The sequence below is a fragment of the Ranitomeya imitator genome, chromosome 2 (assembly GCF_032444005.1).
Source record: "Ranitomeya imitator isolate aRanImi1 chromosome 2, aRanImi1.pri, whole genome shotgun sequence".
In the NCBI taxonomy this organism is placed as follows: Eukaryota; Metazoa; Chordata; class Amphibia; order Anura; family Dendrobatidae; genus Ranitomeya; species Ranitomeya imitator.
This window is the reverse complement of record NC_091283.1, coordinates 252,350,229-252,376,352: the sequence shown is the minus strand read 5'-3', so window position 1 is coordinate 252,376,352 and position 26,124 is coordinate 252,350,229. Positions and strand designations below refer to the sequence as shown.

Sequence of the window (26,124 nt, the reverse complement as noted above, 5' to 3'; positions counted from 1 at the left end):
GAAGTAAGACAGGCAATTAACAGTAAAAAGAAAGCATTTGCACTACTAAAGCAGGATGGCACCATTGAAGCTCTAAAAACTATAGGGAGAAAAATACTTTATCTAAAAAACTAATTAAAGCTGCCAAAAAGGAAACAGAGAAGCACATTGCTAAGGAGAGTAAAACTAATCCCAAACTGTTCTTCAACTATATCAATAGTAAAAGAATAAAAACTGAAAATGTAGGCCCCTTAAAAAATAGTGAGGAAAGAATGGTTGTAGATGACGAGGAAAAAGCTAACATATTAAACACCTTCTTCTCCACGGTATTCACGGTGGAAAATGAAATGCTAGGTGAAATCCCAAGAAACAATGAAAACCCTATATTAAGGGTCACCAATCTAACCCAAGAAGAGGTGCGAAACCGGCTAAATAAGATTAAAATAGATAAATCTCCGGGTCCGGATGGCATACACCCACGAGTACTAAGAGAACTAAGTAATGTAATAGATAAACCATTATTTCTTATTTTTAGGGACTCTATAGCGACGGGGTCTGTTCCGCAGGACTGGCGCATAGCAAATGTGGTGCCAATATTCAAAAAGGGCTCTAAAAGTGAACCTGGAAATTATAGGCCAGTAAGTCTAACCTCTAGTGTTGGTAAAATATTTGAAGGGTTTCTGAGGGATGTTATTCTGGATTATCTCAATGAGAATAACTGTTTAACTCCATATCAGCATGGGTTTATGAGAAATCGCTCCTGTCAAACCAATCTAATCAGTTTTTATGAAGAGGTAAGCTATAGACTGGACCACGGTGAGTCATTGGACGTGGTATATCTTGATTTTTCCAAAGCGTTTGATACTGTGCCGCACAAGAGGTTGGTACACAAAATGAGAATGCTTGGTCTGGGGGAAAATGTGTGTAAATGGGTTAGTAACTGGCTTAGTGATAGAAAGCAGAGGGTGGTTATAAATGGTATAGTCTCTAACTGGGTCGCTGTGACCAGTGGGGTACCGCAGGGGTCGGTATTGGGACCTGTTCTCTTCAACATATTCATTAATGATCTGGTAGAAGGTTTACACAGTAAAATATCGATATTTGCAGATGATACAAAACTATGTAAAGCAGTGAATACAAGAGAAGATAGTATTCAGCTACAGATGGATCTGGATAAGTTGGAAACTTGGGCTGAAAGGTGGCAGATGAGGTTTAACAATGATAAATGTAAGGTTATACACATGGGAAGAAGGAATCAATATCACCATTACACACTGAATGGGAAACCACTGGGTAAATCTGACAGGGAGAAGGACTTGGGGATCCTAGTTAATGATAAACTTACCTGGAGCAGCCAGTGCCAGGCAGCAGCTGCCAAGGCAAACAGGATCATGGGGTTCATTAAAAGAGGTCTGGATACACATGATGAGAGCATTATACTGCCTCTGTACAAATCGCTAGTTAGATGGAGTACTGTGTCCAGTTTTGGGCACCGGTGCTCAGGAAGGATATAATGGAACTAGAGAGAGTACAAAGGAGGGCAACAAAATTAATAAAGGGGATGGGAGAACTACAATACCCAGGTAGATTAGCGAAATTAGGATTATTTAGTTTAGAAAAAAGACGACTGAGGGGCGATCTAATAACCATGTATAAGTACAATACAAATATCTCGCTGAGGATCTGTTTATACCAAGGAAGGTGACGGGCACAAGGGGGCATTCTTTGCGTCTGGAGGAGAGAAGGTTTTTCCACCAACATAGAAGAGGATTCTTTACTGTTAGGGCAGTGAGAATCTGGAATTGCTTGCCTGAGGAGGTGGTGATGGCGAACTCAGTCGAGGGGTTCAAGAGAGGCCTGGATGTTGATATAAAAGGGTTAGTAGTTTGCCTTTAAGTGCCTTTTGCCTTTAATTGTTAGAATTTCTAGAATCTGTTGTTGTCGTAGTCTGCTAGTCTCCTTTCCACTCCTTATCATGTATGTTCCCAATATTCAGCCATAACAGGCTCTGAGTGCGTGGTAAATAAAGTATGACCCTGGGCGATGGTGGGGGCTACATGACTTCCATTGAAATGCATTTTGTTGTAAATGGTATAAAACTTTGCCTTGTCTTTTGACATATCAGATAAAAGTGACTTGCTCACAGGATATGTGTGAGGTGTCTTTTTGTCTCCAAGCGCTTGTCAATTAAGGGCGTAATTTAACAATTTGGCCTCCCTGGTGATCTAGCTATCTGACTGGGTCAGAGCAAAAACAGCTACGACAGTTTTGACGCCCGAACGGGACCGTGCAACCAGCCGATTCGGAATCCGTATGTGGGAGCAACCTTGATTGCTTGGACACGCAAAGCACAGCTGCAGCAAGGTAAGAAATTTTATTCTTACACTGTTTTGCACTGCAATCTCTTTTGGATCTCTCCAGACCTCTGGGTAAAGGCTGTGAACACGGTTCAAAGAACCTACTACATCACCAGTGAGGTTTGTGTTTGTCTGTTTATGTCCGTATAAGAGTTGAATAATTGTTATCTATCTATCTATCTATCTATCTATCTATCTATCTATCTATATATATATATATACATATATATATATATATAATTGTCTAAGGGTTTTTCCGTCTGTCTGTCTGTCTGTCTGTCCTGGAAATCCCGCGTCTCTGATTGGTCGAGGCCGCCAGGCCTCGACCAATCAGCGATGGGCACAGTATCGACGTAGAAATCCCGCGTCTCTGATTGGTCGAGTGACGGGCACAGTATCGACCAATCAGCGACGGGCACAGCGACGATGATGTCATAAAGGACGTAGACATCCCACGTTTCTGATTCAGCGACGGGCACAGTATCGACGTAGATGTCATAATGGTTGCCATGGCGACGATGTCATAAAGGTTGCCTCGACCAATCAGCGACGGGCACAATCTGCCGCGAATTCTGGAATCATCATTGTCCATATACTACGGGGACATGCATATTCTAGAATACCCGATTGTCAATATACCAATTGGTTGTGTATTTATGTAGTACAGAGCTGGGATAGACTCTGTGCAGTGCTGTTGTTTTGGTCATCTTGGATTGACAATACATTATATGAAGCCGTATTTTGTATAGGGCCGTGGTTTTTATTGTTTGGCCTTTAGTGTTTCGGAGTGTCAGTGGACACTGCAGCAGTTTTTATGTAGAGTTGTGTTAATTCCAAGGTGCAAAATAGGCAGGCTGTGTGAACCTTGTATGTATGTCTTATGAGAACCTCTGAATGAGATGAGAGGTGAGTGATTGAGTATAAGGGATAAATAAATAAATCCCTGATTGATGAGGGGTTCCGTTAGGTGTGGTCCTCTGTATGTGACAAAGGACATTATTCATCTCAATCTGAGCTGAATCAGGTGGAGTGACTGAGACAAGGGATTTTTAATTCTGTTTTGAAAAGAATATACCGTATATATATATATATATATATATATATATATATATATATATATATATATCCCTGAATGAGCACGTATGAATGAATTAGGAGCACAAGAGGGACCATTCTGTCAAGATTGCAGAGGAGTTTTAATTGTAGTGAGTCAAGGGGCAGAACCCTACAGAATTTGTTCATGGAATCCTAATATTGTTACCTTTCCAGTTCTTGTGCAAGACCCAGGACGGGTGCGTTACAGATTTTTCCATCTACATCTGAGATTGAATGAATTGAGTAATGATATATGTTATATGTGGCATGACATTGGAAAGTTTCCTGGAAGAATTTGGCCAGAAAAGGGCAAGGCGCGGCTTCTCACATTATACAGTTATTTGCCCTTACAGTGAAGTTCCGTGGTTTCCAGCTCCACAGGAGGATGAGGGTTTTGAGGAAACAGATTCAGATTCTGACTAAAATCTAAGAAGTGCTGCATGCTGTGCAAGGGACACTAAAATTCTGAAATTCTGATTGAAGCTGGAATTAAGCCGCAATTGTTTGTGACTTCCTTATCTCTAATCCTACAAAAAACAAGGAGTAACAAGTCCCATACACAAATCTAAAAATATATAAATTTTATTAGACAAATATAATCATACAAATTAACAATACAAGGTCCAAAACGTGGTGCATATACAGATAACACAAGTACTGTAGTAACACAGGGGGTATACTAAACGGATATCCAACAGTAAATAGTAAAGAGTACTCCAGCATATATTACTAAGGTGCTACATATCATGCATGGTATCAGGGTATATGGTAACCTATATCCATACCAATTACCAATCTCCACATGCTGCCTATCACATATAGGATTAAATGATAGCAAATCTGGAATGTATACCGTTAGTCTTACCCGTATGCGTGTGCCAGTAGGTGTCGCCAGCAGCCCCGACGCGCGTTTCGCGTTGGGCTTCCTCGGGGGGCTGTGATGGTATGTGTGTTTAGAGCGGTTATTTAAGTAAAAGGGACACCTGTCTGCAATAAGCGGCGCAATTGCCGGCGCATGCGCGGTGATATGCAGGCTTGCATGCATCACATCATATCCTGCTCTTCCTGTGATGCGACGGGCAGAGGGAAATCCCTCCTGACGTCACAAGCCCGCCGCGTCACATCCTGGAGGCAGGGAGGGATGTGTCCCGGATCCTGCCACACCGCGCATGCGCACGCGCCGCGGCCACCATATTAGAAGAGGGCAGTATCGCCATGACATTAAACATCTTGTAACCAGGAGAGGAGACACGCCGGAGCCTGTCATACCGCGCGTGCGCGCGCATCGCGACCGCCATATTGGAATGAGAAGGATAAAACCAGGCAAATATAGTGAGTGAATCTAAAGTGATACGTGCCACGAATGCGCCTACCAATAAGTACTCTTACGCAAGAGCAGCCAATGATACAGAGATAAAACTAAAGTGATAATGTGCAAAGTGGTATTGCCCACTATAAGGGGCAAATTTCTATGTCAAATAGTAGCTAAAAAACTACATAATTCCAACAAATATACTTAAAGCATATATAATAGCAATTAACATACAGTGGTACCTGTTCTTAGACTTCCTTATCTCTACTGAATACCTGATGGGAGGAGGGAGTCGAACCCCTGCGTGAATTGTTTTTCATTTCTCCTCTCTGTGCTGCAGGCCAGAGAAAGGGGGCCATACAGCTGCGCTGAAGAATATAGAGCTGTGCATATTCTGTCCTCGGTTCAGTACGCGCTGAGAGATTTGTGTTTAAAGCAATAGTACTGTATGTATTGAAGTAGAAAGAAATATCGTAAGTTGAAGTTGGAATTTGAAAGTGAAAGAATTGTGCCTATTTTAGAGGAAACTTGTAAGTGATTGAAAGATTGGTAAAAGATTCACCTGCTTCCAGTTGAATGATTCATATTCATAGCAAACTGAGGATCAACGGAGGAGGTAGCCAACTGCACGGCAGATGTAATAGGTGGTGTAACCTGCTACAGTCAGCCTACGGCACATAGGTGGTGTAACCTTGCCGTTCTATGGAGCTGTGCTAGCCAGCTGATCTACCGGGTGGTAGGTGGTTTAACCTGCCCGCTAGAATCCTTTAGGTCTACCGAGTGGTAGGTGGTGTAACCTGCTCGCTAAACCTTGACACTCGCTCTGACTTGTCACGTGTTGCAACCCTGGTTTAAGGCAAGGCACACTAAAAAGGGCATTTTTAGAGGTGAGTTGTCTGCGGATAAGTTGAAGCCATGGGCAACTTATTCTGTGTGCAGTCAGGGCCCCCAATGGGATCCAGAACCGCTATAGAGATTGTAAAAGACAGAGAAGGAAAGGAAGCAGTAAAAGATGTGAGACCAATATTGAAAAAGGCAAAAATGCCGGAGTGTGGATGTTTCGATGTACAAAAATGGCACAGTTTCAGAGAAGAGAATAGAGGTTGGATTAAAGACAAGGGGAGAGAGCAACAAGTGAATAAATGGTGTCGTGTGGCAGAGAAAATGCAACAGTATGGAAGTAGAGAGACTACAGTAGGACATAAGGTGTATTATGACTGTTTTGATCCACAAAAATCTATGACTGCTAGTGCCCCACTTCTGTATAATCAGAGACCGAGACAAGACAGATGGGATTGTAAACACTGTGGTCAGCCAAACCCAGATTGGAGAAACACTTGTATGACCTGTGCTGCAACCCGACCTAAGCCAATTGGATTAAATCCTGTCCGGACAAGGTCACATGTAGTGACAGAGGAAGCTGACTCAGTAGCGGGAGCATTGACCTTCGGAGAGGAAGCTGACAATATCCCTGAGGGAGAGGAAAATGTAGAACAGCATGTCTCCCCCATAGATCATCATCCAGTCATCTCCTCCACCAGACCCAGCACCAGAGAAGCATCCACATCAAGACCTAGGAGGGTAACTAGATTGAGACAGATACAGGAATATTATTCCTGGAGTCCATCTGACCAGTTGGCTATGCTAAAGCAGTTACCCAACCCTGAAATCCAACCTTTCCCATTTTACAGACAAATAAAGGAAATACAGCGGGCATATAAGTGCACCTGGGCAGACCTAGAGAGCTTGGTGAGTTCAAAGGCAGGTGACGTACTAGGACACATAATTAAGACACATACAGATGTGCCAAAAGAACAAGCATGGAGCATGGATGATAAATCTGCACGGTCTGGAGAAACGTACTGTGAGTCACTAAAACAATGGGCGACAGTGAAACAATCAGAGCAGTCTGTACTCCTGACTGATGTGACACAGCAAAAAGGAGAGAGTGTGGAAATGTACTTTGGATGGTTACAGCTAAAATGGGTAGACATGGGGTACAGTCCAATAAACCCACTTGATGTTAAAATACTGGTAAATGCATTCATTGAAGGTATGACCAAAGGGTTACGAGATGCAGTACAGACATCTAGGCCTGAATGGAAATATAGATCCAAAAGACCTTTTAAAGGTTGCTAAAGGAGTTGAACAAACCAGGACCACAAAACGACCTGTCATGTATGCTGGAGCACAGGGAAAACAGCGGAGACACAGTAAAGGACCTAGGGATTCAGAAACAGTGAAGTGCTGGAACTGTGGAGAAAGGCTTCTTTCACACTAGCATCGGAATCTCCCCGTCGCAATGCGTCGGGGAGAGATTCCGACGCTAGCGTTTGCTGCATTGCACAATGGAGGCAGCGGATGCATTTTTCCGGCGCATCCGCTGCCCCATTGTAAGGTGCGGGGAGGTGGGGGCGGAGTTCCGGCCGCGCATGCGCGGTCAGAAAAAGCGGTCCGTCGGGAGAAAAAAAGTTACATGTAGGGTTTTTTTCTCCCGACGGTCCGCCAAAGCACGACACATTCGTCGCAAGACGGATGCGAAGTGTGCAAATCCGTCGCAAATGCGTCGTCAATAGAAGTGTATGGGGAAAAAACGCATCCTGCAAGCACTTTTGCAGGATGCGTTTTTTTCTGCAAAACGACGCATTGTGACGGATTTAAAAAAACGCTAGTGTGAAAGTAGCCAAAGTGGGCACTACGCCAACCATTGTAGAAACCCTACAAAGGAAACTAAGCAGACCAATCCTCCACCTACTTCACCTTCAGACTAGGCAACCCAGTGACAAATGTGTGCCCTGTTCTTGTCCCCTCCGGACCTGGTCCTTCCTTAATGACCACCATAACAATGCTGGGAGGGAAGGAGGCAGAATTTTTGATTGACACTGGGGCAGCCGGGACTGTGGTGCACAAAGACTTGATAATGCCAGACTTGATTACTAACGAGACTGTGGAATGTGTGGGGGTGGAAGGACAAGTGACAGAAGCCCTAATGACTAAACAAGACTAAAATTACGGGACAGCCAAGAGGTGCTTACAAAACTTATTGTTAGTGACAATACCCCTATGAACTTGCTTGGAGCAGATGTACTGAGCGCTATCCAGGCCACCATACAGTATTCCCCTGAAGGAATTACAGTCACAAGTCCCCTCTCAGAAAAGCACTTATGTAAGATTGCAGCAATGTTGTATATGACAAAAACAGTTACAAAAGTAACACCTGACACCAAAATGTCTGAAGATGGGGAAAAGAGTCAGATACCAGACACAGTTTGGGCAAGGGGGAAAACTGATGTGGGTCGGCTGCCCATTCCCCCTGTCATGATTAAATTGAAAGAAGGAACCACTCCTCCTTGCTTAAAGCAATACCCTTTGAGCCTAGCTAAATCAATAGCCCTGAGCAGGGATATCGAAGAGTACGTTAAGGCAGGGGTTCTGATGCAAAGATCTTCCCCCTGCAACACCCCTTTGTATCCCATTAAGAAAAAAGGACCCAAGGGTTCCCCTGACACTTACAGAATGGTTCATGACTTGAGGGCTATTAATGAGGTTACAGAGAGTATGACCTCAATTGTCCCTAACCCACACACCTTACTGTCACAGATTCCAGCGACGTCAAAATGTTTCACAGTTATTGATTTGGCAAATGCATTCTTCTCTGTACCACTGCACTCTGACTGTCAGTATCTTTTTTCTTTCACTCACGAAGGTAAACAATACTGTTGGATGGTCCTCCCAAAAGGGGGAAAGAATTCCCCAACCATCTATTCAACAGCGATGGCAGGGATTCTTGAGCAGTGGCAACCCCCTCATCCACAGATTGCACTATTACAGTACGTGGATGACCTCTTGCTCTGCTGCCCAGACCAGACGTCCTGCAAGGAAGCTACAGTTTCCTTGCTGTGTTTTTTGGCAGAAAAGGGTTGCAAGGTTTCGCGTGACAAATTACAGTATTGCAAACAAAAGGTGACATTTTTAGGACATTGTATTGCTGAAGGTACAAGACACCTGACTGAAGACAGAAAACAGGCAATACAAAATCTCCCTTTACCCAGGTCACACCACCATCTACGTACTATTCTAGGTTTGGTGACCTACTGTAGGCCTTGGATAAGGTCTGCTTCACAAATGATGCAACCACTCTATGACTGTTTGCCATCAGATCCCTACAATCTCACTCAAGAAGCAATTGATTACTTCCACTCTCTCAAGCTGCTCATTGTGTCAGCCCTGGCTTTAGGCATTCCAAACTATGATCAGCCATTTTTCTTATTTTGCACAGAGCAGGGTGGACATGCTACCGCAGTACTGACACAACAACATGGAGAAAAACAGAGACCAATAGCTTACTACTCAGCACAATTAGACCCAGTGATCAGAGGGTCTCCTACGTGTGTCCATGCAGTAGGAGCAGCTGCACTACTACTAGGAAAGGCATGTGAAATCACGCTGACTTTTCCTTTGACAATTTATTCCCCACATGACATCCATGCCATACTCGTACAAGTTCAACCAAAACATTTGTCTATGGCCAGACAACTCAGACTTGAATGTGCTCTACTGATTCCTGAATACGTCACCCTCAAAAGATGTAATGTTCTGAATCCAGCCACCCTCCTGCCTGTGGATTCAGAAAAGGGGGAATTGGTGACAATTTTAGCAAGTGAGGAAGAGTATTTTGACATGACACATGACCATGACTGCATAGAACTGATGAGTCAGGAGGACAGTGGGTTTTGCACATGTTCATGAGAGACCTGTTCCTAATGCAGATTTTGAGTTTTTTGTAGATGGCTCCAGATACCACCAGGATGGGCGATTCTACACTGGATATGCAGTAGTATCCTCACATGAGGTAATCCGAGCTGAACCACTCTATCCTCACATGTCGGCACAGGAGGCAGAGTTGAAGGCACTCACTGAGGAGTGTAGAGCTGCTGCAGGTAAAGTCGCTAAAATTTACACAGATTCGAATTATGCATGGGGAATAGCCCATGATTATGGTCCTATCTGGAGAAGCAGAGCGTTTCTTAAATCAGCTGGTAAGCCCATTAAAAATGCAGAACTGGTGAAACAATTGATGGAGGCATTGATGTTACCAGTCCAGGTTGGCATCATCAAGGTAAAAGCACACACAAACGGTGACTATGTGGAGATAGAGGGCAACAGAAGAGCGGACGAGGCTGCTAAAGTAGCAGCAAGGCGGCAAAGGAACAGTGGACAGTGGCGGGGAGTCAACGTATTCCAGCCACACTGAGCCTGGATGTCCTGAAATCCCTCCAACAACAAGCCTCCCCCTCAGAGAAAGAACAATGGGGGAGAGCAGGAGCTGAGCTGAACTCGGATGGAGTATGGGAAAATAAGAATAAATTGTGTCTACCAAGGTCCCTGTTCCCAATCATGGCGCAAGCAACACATGGCCCCACTCACGTCTCCAAAAGTCACATCTGTGCCATGGTAAATACCTTCTGGATCGCTCCTGGTTTCAGTTACGCAGCCACAAAGCTCGTATGTGATAGAAATATGTATATCATGTAGATCTCACTTGCATGTATACGCCTTTAAATCATATATATATATATATATATATATATATATTCCTTTAAATCACATATACTTACACAAAAGCAAATATATATCTATCTACTCAGCTACTTTATAATCAATTGCTTAAAATGGCTGACATAAACTAATATAAGCCAGACAGACTGTTCGGTGTTTTCCACCCAAAAAGCAGAAGAACTCCAGATGTATTAAGTGCTGATGAGTTGTCTTAACTGAGTCCTGGTCAGATGCCTCAACTTTGCCCTACATACAGAGAGCTACATTTTAGTTGCATAATCAGCAGTCATATGAGCATTAATCACAATATTCCATATATATCAGATAACCAATAACTGAATTGTATGTTAATTAACTAACCGCCCCAACCACACCTTTCTATATGCTATTATAAAAACTATGTATCAGGAAATAAATGGCCAGTCTTTGATTGAATGTCAAGCTGTCATCACGTGTCAGACTCATTCTTTCTTGAGGACTCAAAAATAATAATTGGGAGCGGCCGCAGCACACACGGGTAGATTTATCCAACCCAAATTTCCATATCACAATCATGCCTCATCTGTGCACACCACAACCCAGGAAAAACAGTAAAAGTCCCTAAGAAAGCGACACCCAGGCCTCTCTACCCGTTTCAGAGACTGCAGACTGGCTACATACAGCTTCCCAAGGTAGGAGTGTATGAATACGTCCTAGTATGTGTAGATCTCTTCTCTGGTTGGCCGGAAGCCTATCCAGTAAAATCTGCAAATGCTAAAACTACTGCAGACAAACTGATGAAAGAACTGATCTGCAGGTATGGTGTCCCAGAAACCATAGAGAGCGATAGGGGCACACACTTCACAGGAGAAATAATGAGGAAAGTCATGCAGGCCCTGGGAGTACAGCAAGCATATCATACACCATATAGACCACAAAGTAGTGGAAAGTGGAGAGACTAAACGGGACACTTAAACTGAAAATTCAAAAGGCCATGGCAGACACAGGAAAGAGTTGGGTAGAGTGCTTGTCTCTTGCACTCTTTTCAGTTAGACACACTCCAAATAGAAAGACAGGATTGTCTCCTTTTGAAGTCCTGTTTGGTAGTGCCCCAAAGACTGGTCTGTACTTCCCACAGGTGCTACAAATGCAGCATGGTGCTATGACAGCTTATGTCCAGGCCTTGCAGGAAAGACTTAATGTGGTGCATAAACATGTGTTTTCATCCATTCCAGATCCTAATGAAAGTGCAGATGTGCATCAGCTGAATCCAGGTGATTGGGTGGTTATACGCAGGCATGTGAGAAGGAGCCTTGACCCACGATTTGACGGCCCTTTCCAAGTCCAGTTGACCACATCCACTTCAGTAAAACTTGAGGGAAAGACCACCTGGATCCACGCCAGTCACTGCAAGAAGGTCCTGTTACCAGCAGAATGACTGTTCTTCTAATCACCTTGCTGGCAGTGACAGGATTACTGCACTTTACAAAGACACAGGATGAACTTTTAAATATTGACTGGGACAACAAGCTTATTCGACATCATGCTCTGCTTATAAAGGACATGGAAGGGCAGAAACCAAAAGACTGTTGGATCTGCACACACAGCCCAGTATCTGCAAGGACTATGCCATACTTAGCCTTACCTCTGGAGCCATGGCAGGTACTGACTCCACACTGCATACACAATGAGGCTTGGACTCAATCTCGGTTTTGGGGAAAAGATGTGCCCCGTGATATATCTGCCTCATTGGCTATAATCGGGTGGACCGCTAATCCCTGGTTTCAGTTTAATATAACCCGGCCTAAGGTTCAAATGTGGTGGCGGGAGTATGATTCGGACGTTGGAAATGTGGTCGCCAGGAGGAGGAATGAAATCCCTCGTTCTGACCCCATTCCCAACGATGGACTATGGTTCAGTCTTCAACACGCTGGAGCAAATACCTGTGATGAGAACAATAATTGTTTCCGTATATATACTCATGATCAAACACGAGTTAACAAGACAGTGTACCAAGATGGTGTTAAAGGCTGTGAAGCAGCTATGAGTAAAACACGAAGGAAAGAGAGGGGTAAATGTACATATGGTATTAGCAGAAAACAAATGAATAATACTTGGTGTGCCCATAAACCTATGTTGGGACTTTTGAGTTTATACCAATGTATGCAGACCCCTGGTCACGTTTGTGTTCCCCCAGAAGGAGTATTCTTGGTATGCGGACATCGTGCATACAGGTGGGTGAGCCCAGACATAAGAGGGGTTTGCACTCTTGGCAAACTAACACCAGCCACCTTCATAGTTCCACATAGTAAAATAGACACCGCTGCGGTCCCAATTCACACCTTGTACAGAAGGGCTGCAGACAATAAGCCCCGGTCAAGTGGTAGACCGCATTTAGTAGAAATGGGAATAACAAATAAAATATTCAGTAGTATACTAATATACCCCTTCATAACACAAATGTGGGATAAATTAGTGGAGTCTACTGACTATCTGGATGATCAGATTTTCCAGATTCTTGAGGTTCTTAATGAAACTAATACAATACAGAGACAATTAATCATAGTTACTAACCAACATACTATAGTGCTAGATTACCTGACAGCAAAGGAAGGAGGAATGTGTCAAATAATTGGTCCCACCTGTTGCAATTATATTGACCCTGCTGGCAATCTCCAGATCAGGGCCAGTATAGATAAAATAGGTGAACTTAAGGTACCTTCACACTAAATGATATCGCTAGCGATCCGTGACGTTGCAGCATCCTGGCTAGCGATATCATTCAGTGTGACAGGCAGCAGCGATCAGGATCCTGCTGTGATGTCGCTGGTCGGGGCTAGAAGGCCAGAACTTTATTTGGTCGCTGGCTCTCCCGCTGACATCGCTGAATCGGCGTGTGTGACGCCGGTTCAGCGATGTCTTCGCTGGTAACCAGGGTAAACATCGGGTTACTAAGCGCAGGGTCGCGCTTAATAACCCGATGTTTACCCTGGTTACCATCCTAAAAGTAAAAAAAACAAACGCTTCATACTTACCTTCCGCTGTCTGTCCCCCGGCGCTGTGCTTCTCTGTACTCACTGTGAGCGCAGCGGCCGGAAAGCAGAGCGGTGACGTCACCGCTCTGCTTTCCGGCCGCTGTGCTCACAGCCAGTACAGAGAAGCACAGCGCCGGGGGACAGACAGCGGAAGGTAAGTATGAAGCGTTTGTTTTTTTACTTTTAGGATGGTAACCAGGGTAAACATCGGGTTACTAAGCGCGGCCCTGCGCTTAGTAACCCGATGTTTACCCTGGTTACCAGGGGACCTCGGGATCGTGGGTCGCTGGAGAGCTGTCTGTGGGACAGCTCTCCAGCGACCAAAGAGCGACGCTGCAGCAATCCGGATCGTTGTCGGTATCGCTGCAGCGTCGTTTAGTGTGAAGGTACCTTTAGAGACCGATGGTTAAACCAACACAGTGCAAACAGAGACTCCTGGTGGGGGAACACATTCTCCTTTTTAAATCCTGCAAATTGGTTTAATGGCCTAGCAGGATGGATTTCTGGAATTATACAGACTTGTATGCAAATTTTGTTGCTTTGCTTATTGTTTTATGTAGCCGTAAAAGCGCTAATATATGTATTACCTAAGCTATGGAATAATGTATGTGTAGAAAAAAACCCTAAGGCTGAACCTTCTGTAGTATATCATAGGCCCCGTGTAGCCACTGCTGACGGGGGAGGCGAGTGTCCACACTGAGGGTGGATGGGTGAAGCAGGTAGGAAGTCCACTTGTGGGTATTAGACCCATGAGACAGGAGCTCCTTTGTGGATATCAGCTGACCCCGTGACAGAGGTTATACCATTTACAAAAGGGGGAAATTGATATAGAAGGGTTAATAGTTTGCCTTTAAGTGCCTTTTGCCTTTAATTGTTAGAATTTCTAGAATCTGTTGTTGTCGTAGTCTGCTAGTCTCCTTTCCACTCCTTATCATGTATGTTCCCAATATTCAGCCATAACAGGCTCTGAGTGTGTGGTAAATAAAGTATGACCCTGGGCGATGGTGGGGGCTACATGACTTCCATTGAAATGCATTTTGTTGTAAATTGTATAAAACTTTGCCTTGTCTTTTGACATATCAGATAAAAGTGACTTGCTCACAGGATATGTGTGAGGTGTCTTTTTGTCTCCAAGCGCTTGTCAATTAAGGGCGTAATTTAACAATTTGGCCTCCTTGGTGATCTAGCTATCTGACTGGGTCAGAGCAAAAACAGCTACGACAATGTCTTCCTGGAGCAGAACAATATTGTAACATACAATTATTAGGTTCTGTAGAAGGACGTAGATCTGGGGATTTATTATGATGGAATATAGGCTGAACTGGATGGACAAATGTCTTTTTTCGGCCTTACTAACTATGTTACTATGTTACTATGTTACTAATAAATCCTATATATTTAGGCAACAAACAACAAGCAGTTTCCTCCTCGGAGTCGGCAGCTGAATACGTTCCTCATAGACTCATCTTCCATAACGCTAATTCTCGTCTCATTTACCGACCCTGGAATTGGCATTAGCAATACTGCAGGAGATATTCATTACACGCGACATGAGAAATAACTACTTCATGATGAGGACGACATCTTCATCTTCTACTACGGCTCTAGAGACACATTTGTCCAGAGTCGGTCACTGACTCCATCACCACCGGCCTCTATATGAAGGTTTCCCGTCTTCCCCTCACTGTAATCTTCTATCACGTTAGATCTCAGCTCTGATTCACACACAGAAGTTTGAGGATTTTAGAAAAACATTTTTTTCCACAATCAACGCAGACAGAAATGATCTGATCCCAAAGTCTCCATGTACAGTGATTTATGGGGTTTATTTCTGGCCTTAGACTTTCCTATATTACAACAAAAACACCAGAAAAAAACAGATATTGAAATGTTTCTAAAGAAAATTGGCTCCAACAATTCTTGTTAAAAGAAAAAAACATGGAAAAAGCAGAAGACACATTTTATAATTTCTAACATGTTAAACATTTATTAAAAATAAATTAATCTTTTTGTGCCCCAGAACATAGATGGCACCGCAGGGACGGCACAGATGAGGCTTCAACAAAAACCCTGGCAGTTTAACCACTTGCTGATGTGAAAAGCAAACATGGCATCTAAGAAGGTGACAGAGTTTGGCTGAATGCCCCCCACCCCCAAGTACTGGATTGTATGGGGCGGCCTAGTTATTACGATACTTACATGTCTAATAATGGTGTCTGGGCTGCAATGTATGAAGGTCTATTAGGACGGGCCGGAGGCAGCATCCAATAAGTTACCTTTTACCGCCCCCACACACATTAGACTAAAGTTCCATGAAATCACTGATTTCGGGGGTTTGGGCGACTATATAATGTATTTGGGGCCTCCCGACAGATGATGTCAGGGCAGAGAAGGATCCGACATCCTGAATTTCAGAGGATAATCCGTTTGTTTTTCCTGTAGATAATCCTCCGCTAGAGGAGTCTGGAGGCGACTCTCTCATACAGACCCCAGGAAAGCTGGAATATTTGTGTGTATGGGGGAGTCGGGAGAGATGGCGTCTGCCAAATGACCGTTCAGCCAACTCTTATCTCATGTGTATGGGGCCGTTAGTATTACACTGACAGCAGTGATGATACACGGCACTACAGTAGTACAGGGCATCACCGGAGCCATCAGAGGCTTGTATGTTGTATGATCGCACTGATCAGAGGGGGTTAACAAAGGGTTAAAGTGAAAAACATCATAGTTTCACCAACAAGAAATATCCATCACTATATGGAAAGCAGAGTCACTGCACAATGTTAGTTACGTCTCGTCCATAACTACTTTATTATACTCTATTATCCTGTACACAGTGGAGGAGATAGAAATCACAGGTCCGACAGCAACAGCTGGAATTGGGCCCTCCAACGGAAAGAAAAAAATATATATATATAAAGCTGAGTGTATGTATGTGTGTGTGTGTGTGTGTGTGTGTGTGTGTGTGTGTGTGTGTGTGTGTATGTGTGTATCAAGATACGCCCATTCCACATAGCAACCAATCACTAAGCATCTTTCATTTCACCAGAGCTGTTTAAAAGAAGCTGAGCTGTGATTGGTTGCTATGAGCAACAGTTTTCCCGCTCCACAACACCTCAGCAGACACTGGCCGGGTGGGAGACATCTAGCATCCCTGGGAACATAAGCTCCAGCCATTGTCTGCCCCCCAGAAAGGAACAGAGAGCACATGACAGAAATGAAACCCCCTCCTCTATTACTGCCGCGTTCTATTGTTACCGGTGTAGAAAATCGCATCATCAGCGGCCGCACACAGAGCCGCACTGCCAGGTTACATAACAGCACATCTCCAGGAACTCCCTGCTCAGCGCCACCCAGCTCGGGACTATGGGATGGAGGATGTGTGACGGTATATGGGCACGGGACTATGGGATGGAGGATGTGTTATGGATATATGGGCACGGGACTATGGGATAGAGGATGTGTGATGGGTATATGGGCACTGGACTATGGGATGGAGGATGTGTGATGGGTATATGGGCACTGGACTATGGGATGGAGAATGTGTGATGGGTATATGGGCACTGGGATATGGGATGGAGGATGTGTGATGGGTATATGGACACAGGACTATGGGATGGAGAATGTGTGATGGGTATATGGGCACGGGACTATGGGATGGAAGATGTGTGATTTGTATATGGGCACGGGGCTATGGGATGGAGGATGTGTGATGGGTATATGGGCACGGGACTATGGGATGGAGGATGTGTGATGGGTATATGGACACAGGACTATGGGATGGAGGATGTGTAATAGGTAAATGGGCCCTGGACTATGGGATGGAGGATATGTATGATGGGTATATGGACAAGGGACTATGGGATGGAGGATGTGTGATGGGTATATGGGCACGGGACTATGGGATGGAGGATGTGTGATGGGTATATGGGCACTGGACTATGGGATGGAGGATGTGTGATGGGTATATGGGCACTGGACTATGGGATGGAGGATGTGTGATGGGTATATGGGCACTGGACTATGGGATGGAGGATGTGTGACGATCTCCCGCTTTGACTACTCCAACATCCTTTTCTGTGGCCTCCTGTTGTGAATTCTGTGGCAGAGTTCACTCCTGTGGTCACAAGTGGTACTTCGGCTGATTCTCTCTGGGATCTTCCGTTTGTGGAGGAAAGTGGTACTGCAGCTTCTGAGTTTCCTCCCTCAGGTGATCTGGTGAGCTCGTTAGCTTCTTCTCTACTTAACTCCACCTGATGCTTTGATCTATGCTTCCTGTCAATGTTTCAGTGTGGGACTTGTTTTTTCCCTGGATCATTCCTGTCGCCTGCTGCTCTGCAAAGCTAAGTTTTGCTTATGTTATTTTGTTGCTATTTTTCTGTCCAGCTTGCTTTATTGGTTTTTCTCGCCTGCTGGAAGCTCTGAGACGCAGAGGGACCACCTCCGTACCGTTAGTCGGTGCGGAGGGTCTTTTTGTCCCCTCTGCGTGGTTTTTTATAGGTTTTTGTGCTGACCGCAAAGTTATCTTCCCTATCCTCGTTCTCGCTGGGGCTTCCGCATTCTTTACTAACTATGTTACTATGAATTGCTTGCCTGAGGAGGTGGTGATGGCGAACTCAGTCGAGGGGTTCAAGAGAGGCCTGGATGTCTTCCTGGAGCAGAACAATATTGTATCATACAATTATTAGGTTCTGTAGAAGGACGTAAATCTGGGGATTTATTATGATGGAATATAGGCTGAACTGGATGGACAAATGTCTTTTTTCGGCCTTACTAACTATGTTACTATGTTATGTTACTATGTTCAGCTAGTCGGGCCTCACTTTGCTAAATCTGTTTCATCTCTATGTTTGTGTTTTCATCTTACTCACAGTCATTATATGTGGGGGGCTGCCTTTTCCTTTGGGGAATTTCTCTGAGGCAAGGTAGGCTTATTTTTCTATCTTCAGGATTAGCTAGTTTCTCAGGCTGTGACGAGGCGCCTAGGTTCTGGTCAGGAGCGCTCCACGGCTACCTTTAGTGTGGTTTGATAGGCTTAGGGATTGCGGTCTGCAGAGTTCCCACGTCTCAGAGCTCGTTCTATTGTTTTGGGTTATTGTCAGTTCACTGTATGTGCTCTGACCTCCATGTCCATTGTGATTCTGAATTGCCTTTCATAACAGTACAGGAAGCCAAAAGTGCTAATGATTCTCAATAGAGGGAAAAAAGAAGTTCTGAGACCATTTTTTTTTCTTTGCACTGTGTTTTGTCTTTTTTTTCCCCTGGACATTTGGGTGGTTCAGGACACAGGTGTAGCAATGGACATTAAAGGTCTGTCTTCATGTGTGGATCAGCTCACGGCAAGAGTTCAAAATATTCAAGATTTTGTGGTCCAGAATTCTTTGCTTGAACCGAGAATTCCTATTCCAGATTTGTTTTTTGGAGATAGAACTAAATTTCTGAGTTTCAAAAATAATTGTAAACTATTCCTGGCTTTGAAACCTCGCTCTTCTGGTGACCCAATTCAACAGGTTAGGATCGTCATTTCTTTTTTGCATGGCGACCCTCAGGACTGGGCGTTTTCTCTTGCGTCAGGAGATCCTGCATTGAGTAATATCGATGCGTTTTTCCTGGCGCTTGGGTTGCTGTACGATGAGCCTAATTCAGTGGATCAGGCAGAAAAAATTTGCTGGCTCTTTGTCAGGCTCAGGATGAGATAGAGGTATATTGTCAGAAATTTAGAAAGTGGTCAGTGCTCACTCAATGGAATGAATCTGCGCTGGCAGCAATATTCAGAAAGGGTCTCTCTGAAGCCCTTAAGAATGTCATGGTGGGATTTCCTATGCCTGCTGGTTTGAATGAGTCTATGTCTTTGGCCATTCAGATCGGTCGACGCTTGCGTGAGCGTAAACCTGTGCACCATTTGGCGGTATTACCTGAGCTTAAACCTGAGCCTATGCAGTGTGATAGGACCTTGACCAGAGTTGAACGGCAAGAACATAGAAGTCTGAATGGTCTGTGTTTCTACTGTGGTGATTCCACTCATGCTATCTCTGATTGTCCTAAGCGCACTAAGCGGTTCGCTAGGTCTGCCACCATTGGTACTGTACAGTCAAAATTTCTTCTGTCCGTTACCTTGATCTGCTCTTTGTCATCATATTCTGTCATGGCATTTGTGGATTCAGGCGCTGCCCTGAATTTGATGGACTTGGAATATGCTAAACGTTGTGGGTTTTTCTTGGAGCCCTTGCAGTGTCCTATTCCATTGAGAGGAATTGATGCTACGCCTTTGGCCAAGAATAAGCCTCAATACTGGACCCAGCTGACCATGTGCATGGCTCCTGCACATCAGGAGGTTATTCGCTTTCTGGTGTTGCATAATCTGCATGATGTGGTCGTGTTGGGGTTGCCATGGCTACAAGCCCATAATCCAGTATTAGATTGGAAATCCATGTCGGTGTCCAGCTGGGGTTGTCAGGGGGTACATGGTGATGTTCCATTTCTGTCAATTTCGTCATCCACTCCTTCTGAGGTCCCAGAGTTATTGTCTGATTACCAGGATGTATTTGATGAGCCCAAGTCCAATACCCTACCTCCGCATAGGGATTGTGATTGTGCTATCAATTTGATTCCTGGTAGTAAATTCCCAAAAGGTCGATTGTTTAATTTGTCCGTGCCTGAGCACACCGCTATGCGCAGTTATGTGAAGGAATCCCTGGAGAAGGGGCATATTCGCCCGTCATCGTCACCATTAGGAGCAGGGTTCTTTTTTGTAGCCAAGAAGGATGGTTCGCTGAGACCTTGTATAGATTACCGCCTTCTTAATAAGATCACGGTTAAATTTCAATACCCCTTGCCATTGTTATCTGATCTGTTTGCTCGGATTAAGGGGGCTAGTTGGTTCACAAAGATAGATCTTCGTGGTGCGTATAATCTGGTGCGATTTAAGCAAGGTGATGAATGGAAAACTGCATTTAATACGCCCGAGGGTCATTTTGAGTATCTCGTGATGCCGTTCGGACTTGCCAATGCTCCATCAGTGTTTCAGTCCTTTATGCATGACATCTTCCGAGAGTACCTGGATAAATTCCTGATTGTGTACTTGGATGACATTTTGATCTTCTCGGATGATTGGGAGTCTCATGTGAAGCAGGTCAGAACGGTTTTTCAGGTCCTGCGTGCTAATTCTTTGTTTTTGAAGGGATCAAAGTGTCTCTTTGGTGTGCAGAAGGTTTCATTTTTGGGGTTCATCTTTTCCCCTTCTACTATCGAGATGGATCCTGTTAAGGTCCAAGCCATCCATGATTGGACTCAGCCGACATCTCTGAAAAGTCTGCAAAAGTTCCTGGGCTTTGCTAATTTTTATCGTCGCTTCATCTGCAATTTTTCTAGTATTGCTAAACCATTGACCGATTTGAGCAAGAAGGGTGCTGATGTGGTCAATTGGTCTTCTGCTGCTGTGGAAGCTTTTCAAGAGTTGAAGCGTCGTTTTTCTTCTGCCCCTGTGTTGTGTCAGCCAGATGTTTCTCTTCCGTTCCAGGTCGAGGTTGATGCTTCTGAGATTGGAGCAGGGGCTGTTTTGTCGCAGAGAGGTTCTGGTTGCTCAGTGATGAAACCATACGCTTTCTTTTCCAGGAAGTTTTCGCCTGCTGAGCGTAATTATGATGTGGGCAACCGAGAGTTGCTGGCCATGAAGTGGGCATTCGAGGAGTGGCGTCATTGGCTTGAAGGAGCTAAGCATCGCGTGGTGGTATTGACTGATCATAAGAACTTGACTTATCTCGAGTCTGCCAAGCGCTTGAATCCTAGACAAGCTCGTAGGTCGTTGTTTTGTGCCCGTTTTGACTTTGTGATTTCGTACCTTCCGGGCTCTAAAAATGTGAAGGCGGATGCTCTGTCTAGGAGTTTTGTACCCGACTCTCCGGGTTTATCTGAGCCGGCGGGTATCCTCAAGGAAGGAGTAATTGTGTCTGCCATCTCCCCTGATTTGCGTCGGGTGCTGCAAAAATCTCAGGCTAATAAACCTGATCGTTGCCCAGTGGAGAAACTGTTTGTCCCTGATAGGTGGACGAATAGAGTTATCTCTGAACTTCATTGTTCGGTGTTGGCTGGTCATCCTGGAATCTTTGGTACCAGAGAGTTAGTGGCTAGATCCTTTTGGTGGCCCTCTCTGTCGCGGGATGTGCGTGCTTTTGTGCAGTCCTGTGGGATTTGTGCTCGGGCTAAGCCCTGCTGTTCTCGTGCCAGTGGGTTGCTTTTGCCCTTGCCGGTCCCGAAGAGGCCTTGGACACATATCTCTATGGATTTTATTTCTGACCTTCCCGTTTCTCAAAAGATGTCAGTCATTTGGGTGGTCTGTGATCGCTTTTCTAAGATGGTCCATCTGGTACCCTTGTCTAAATTGCCTTCCTCCTCTGATTTGGTGCCTTTGTTCTTCCAGCATGTGGTTCGTTTGCATGGCATTCCAGAGAATATTGTTTCTCACAGAGGTTCCCAGTTTGTTTCGAGGTTTTGGCGAACCTTTTGTGGTAGGATGGGCATTGACTTGTCTTTTTCCTCGGCTTTCCATCCTCAGACTAATGGCCAGACCGAGCGAACCAATCAGACCTTGGAAACATATCTGAGGTGCTTTGTTTCTGCTGATCAGGATGACTGGGTGTCCTTTTTGCCTTTGGCTGAGTTCGCCCTTAATAATCGGGCTAGCTCGGCTACCTTGGTTTCACCGTTTTTCTGCAATTCTGGGTTCCATCCTCGTTTCTCTTCTGGACAGGTTGAGTCTTCGGACTGTCCTGGTGTGGATACTGTGGTGGACAGGTTGCAGCAGATTAGGACTCAGGTAGTGGACAATTTGACCTTGTCCCAGGAGAAGGCTCAACTTTTCGCTAATCGCAGACGCCGTGTGGGTCCCCGACTTCGTGTTGGGGATCTGGTTTGGTTATCTTCTCGTCATATTCCTATGAAGGTTTCCTCTCCTAAGTTTAAACCTCGTTTTATTGGTCCGTATAGGATTTCTGAGGTTCTTAATCCTGTGTCTTTTCGTCTGACCCTTCCAGATTCTTTTTCCATACATAACGTATTCCATAGGTCATTGTTGCGGAGATACGTGGCACCTATGGTTCCATCTGTTGAGCCTCCTGCCCCGGTTTTGGTGGAGGGGGAATTGGAGTATGTTGTGGAGAAGATTTTGGATTCTCGTGTTTCAAGACGGAAACTCCAGTATCTGGTTAAATGGAAGGGTTATGCTCAGGAGGATAATTCCTGGGTTTTTGCCTCTGATGTCCATGCTCCCGATCTTGTTCGTGCCTTTCATGTGGCTCATCCTGGTCGGCCTGGGGGCTCTGGTGAGGGTTCGGTGACCCCTCCTCAAGGGGGGGTACTGTTGTGAATTCTGTGGCAGAGTTCACTCCTGTGGTCACAAGTGGTACTTCGGCTGATTCTCTCTGGGATCTTCCGTTTGTGGAGGAAAGTGGTACTGCAGCTTCTGAGTTTCCTCCCTCAGGTGATCTGGTGAGCTCGTTAGCTTCTTCTCTACTTAACTCTACCTGATGCTTTGATCTATGCTTCCTGTCAATGTTTCAGTGTGGGACTTGTTTTTTCCCTGGATCATTCCTGTGGCCTGCTGCTCTGCAAAGCTAAGTTTTGCTTATGTTATTTTGTTGCTATTTTTCTGTCCAGCTTGCTTTATTGGTTTTTCTCGCCTGCTGGAAGCTCTGAGACGCAGAGGGACCACCTCCGTACCGTTAGTCGGTGCGGAGGGTCTTTTTGTCCCCTCTGCGTGGTTTTTTATAGGTTTTTGTGCTGACCGCAAAGTTATCTTCCCTATCCTCGTTCTGTTCAGCTAGTCGGGCCTCACTTTGCTAAATCTGTTTCATCTCTATGTTTGTGTTTTCATCTTACTCACAGTCATTATATGTGGGGGGCTGCCTTTTCCTTTGGGGAATTTCTCTGAGGCAAGGTAGGCTTATTTTTCTATCTTCAGGATTAGCTAGTTTCTCAGGCTGTGACGAGGCGCCTAGGTTCTGGTCAGGAGCGCTCCACGGCTACCTTTAGTGTGGTTTGATAGGCTTAGGGATTGCGGTCTGCAGAGTTCCCACGTCTCAGAGCTCGTTCTATTGTTTTGGGTTATTGTCAGTTCACTGTATGTGCTCTGACCTCCATGTCCATTGTGATTCTGAATTGCCTTTCATAACAGCCTCCCTGCTAAAACACTTGCACCTCTCCAGTCCATTATTAGCTCTGCTGTCCGACTAATTCAGCTCTCTCCTCACTACTCCTCCACTTCTGCCCTCTGCAAATCTCTTCACTGGCTCCCATTCCCTCTTGCCTTGTCCATGTGTGGTTTGGCCCAGTAGCCCATTTATCATCAGATTGTCCTGGTTCCTTGACATCTGACGCGGACCTTGTTAATCCAGGCGACGTCTGAGCCGGCATGACTCTCTTTGCTCGTGACACTCTCATGGTTATTGAGGTAGGTGCCATAGTGTTATGGATCACTACTGGTATATTATGTCCAACAGGGCAGAGCCAGGATTTGAACCCCAGTCTCCCACATTGGTGGCTGTGATTTTACTAAACGCGGCACATGTATTGCCGGCTTCTATTATATCCTTTACTGAATGTTAATGACTTTTTCCGATCTTAAGAAAAATGCTCGTGTTACCGATCATGAATCCGAATGTACCATATTTGTGCCGAATTTATGTTTGGTGATCGTTTTCTGAACATATTCGCTCATCTCTAATTATAGCCACCACAACCTGCTACACAAAATAAAACCCCACTTAGTATGGAGGCATTTACAGTCCACCACAACCCCAGTATAATGGCCCCTACCAGCCACACATTCAGTATGAGAGTCCCAACAGCTCTTCTCTTAATATGATGCCCCCACAGTTCCTGATATTTGAAAAAAAAAAAACACATTCTACTCACCCAACCCGGATCCTGAGGAGCGCTGCTCTGGTCTGTGCGGTGTGAGTACTGAGGCTCCGTACTACAGGTGTGATGTAGTGACGTCATTGTGCCTGCAGTGCACGGAGTCTCAGACTCAGAAGTGAAGGCTGAATGGTGGAGCAGGAGCTTTCCACTCCCTGATTCACTAATCTATTCAGCGGTATCACCGTCATGGGAATGTGGATATCGCTGACATTGTGATGATGGGAAGGAGAGGGTGACCAATACCACACCACACCGAGCCCTGTCAATTCATAGGCATCATAGCAACCGAGTGGGCTACCTTTATGGATGATACACTCCTGCCTCCTGCCTATCCATCCTACCGCCTCAATGCATTAGCCTAACGATCCCTGTGTGGCCTATTTATATAAAAAAAAAAAAAAAAACAGGTTCCTCGCATCATGTTCTCATACACTTTATGCAGTATTAGCCCTCTGTGTCTGTACTGCTACATACTTAGGCAGTTAACTGGTTCATGCAGCTTTACATGAACACCCGAGCCTTACACTATGGCTGGTCCGAATAACTAAAGCAATTGTTACCATCCACCTCTCGTGTCTCCCCTTTTCCTCATAGTCTGTAAGCTTGCGAGCAGGGCCCTTATTCCTCCTGGTATCTGTTTTGAACTGTATTTCTGTTATGCTGTAATGTCTATGGTCTGTACAAGTCCCCTCTATAATTTGTAAAGCGCTGTGGAATATGTTGGCGCTATATAAATAAAAATTATTATTATTATTATCGTATGGTAAATATCTCAGATCCTGGGTTCATTAGTATTTGCACCAAGAATGAGGCTAAGTGACTATTAACTGTCGGTGGTCAGAGGTAGTCAGTGAGGTGGATGGTACCATATTGTGCACGTAGGGGGCAGTACTGTGGGAACATTAGAAAGTGGGGGGATGGCAGTACCGTGGGGACATTATCCTGTGTCTGTGGGAAGCCACTATTGTGGGAACAAAATACTGTGTGTGGGGGTATGGCGGTACTATGAGAACATTATACTGTGTGTGGGGGTATGGCAGTACTGTAGGAACATTATACTGTGTGTGGTGGGATGGCGGTACTATGAGAACATTATACTGTGTGCGGGGGTATGGCGGTACTATGAGAACATTATACTGTGTGGGGGGTATGGTGGTACTGTAGGAATATTATACTGTGTGTGGAGGTATGGCTGTACTGTAGGAACATTATACTGTGTGTGGGGGTATGGCGGTACTATGAGAACATTATAGTGTGTGGGGGTATGGCGGTACTATGAGAACATTATACTGTGTGGGGGTATGGCGGTAGTGTGGAAATATCTTTTTTACGAGAGATGCCAGTGCTGTGGGAACATTATACTGTGTGAGCGGCATCATATATATTACATAAGGGGTGTAAAAAGGAGAGTCATAAAAAAGACTCCTCAGGGCTGTGCTGCATTTGTACAGACTGCTATCTGCCGTCCAGACGGGACCATGTGACACCAATGGGAAGAGGGAGGGTTTCCGGAGGGAAGAGTCTAGAGGGTGCACCTGGTCTGGAGACCTTGATGACGCAGTTACTGATATTATAAAGGCCGGAACCCCAAAGGCAGAACAGATTTGGCGCCAACAAAGGAAAGGGGTGCGGGGAAGAATCTGAGGTACCAGCTCATGGTAAAGTGCCCGAGGCAGCTGGGTGTGGAGCAGAACCTGCTTACAGGGCATAATGGGGGCATTACACTGTGTGGGGCCAAGAAAGGGGCCCTGTACTAGGAGAACAATCCGCTCCCTCACTTCCTGTCCTCCATAGTTGGCTCGTATGTATCTATTACAGGAAACAGAACAACAACGTTATGATTCTTATAAAGAGTCTCCGTGCAGAAGGGGTTAATGTCCCCGCGCTCAGT

At 45.0% G+C, this 26,124-nt stretch overlaps 1 protein-coding gene across 3 annotated transcripts in view; it reads right to left on the bottom strand.

Annotated features, from left to right (window-relative positions):
- LOC138662942 (oocyte zinc finger protein XlCOF29-like) overlaps positions 1-26,124 on the bottom strand; it is an 87,419-nt gene that overhangs the window by 61,243 nt on the left and 52 nt on the right. The window lies entirely within an intron of this gene.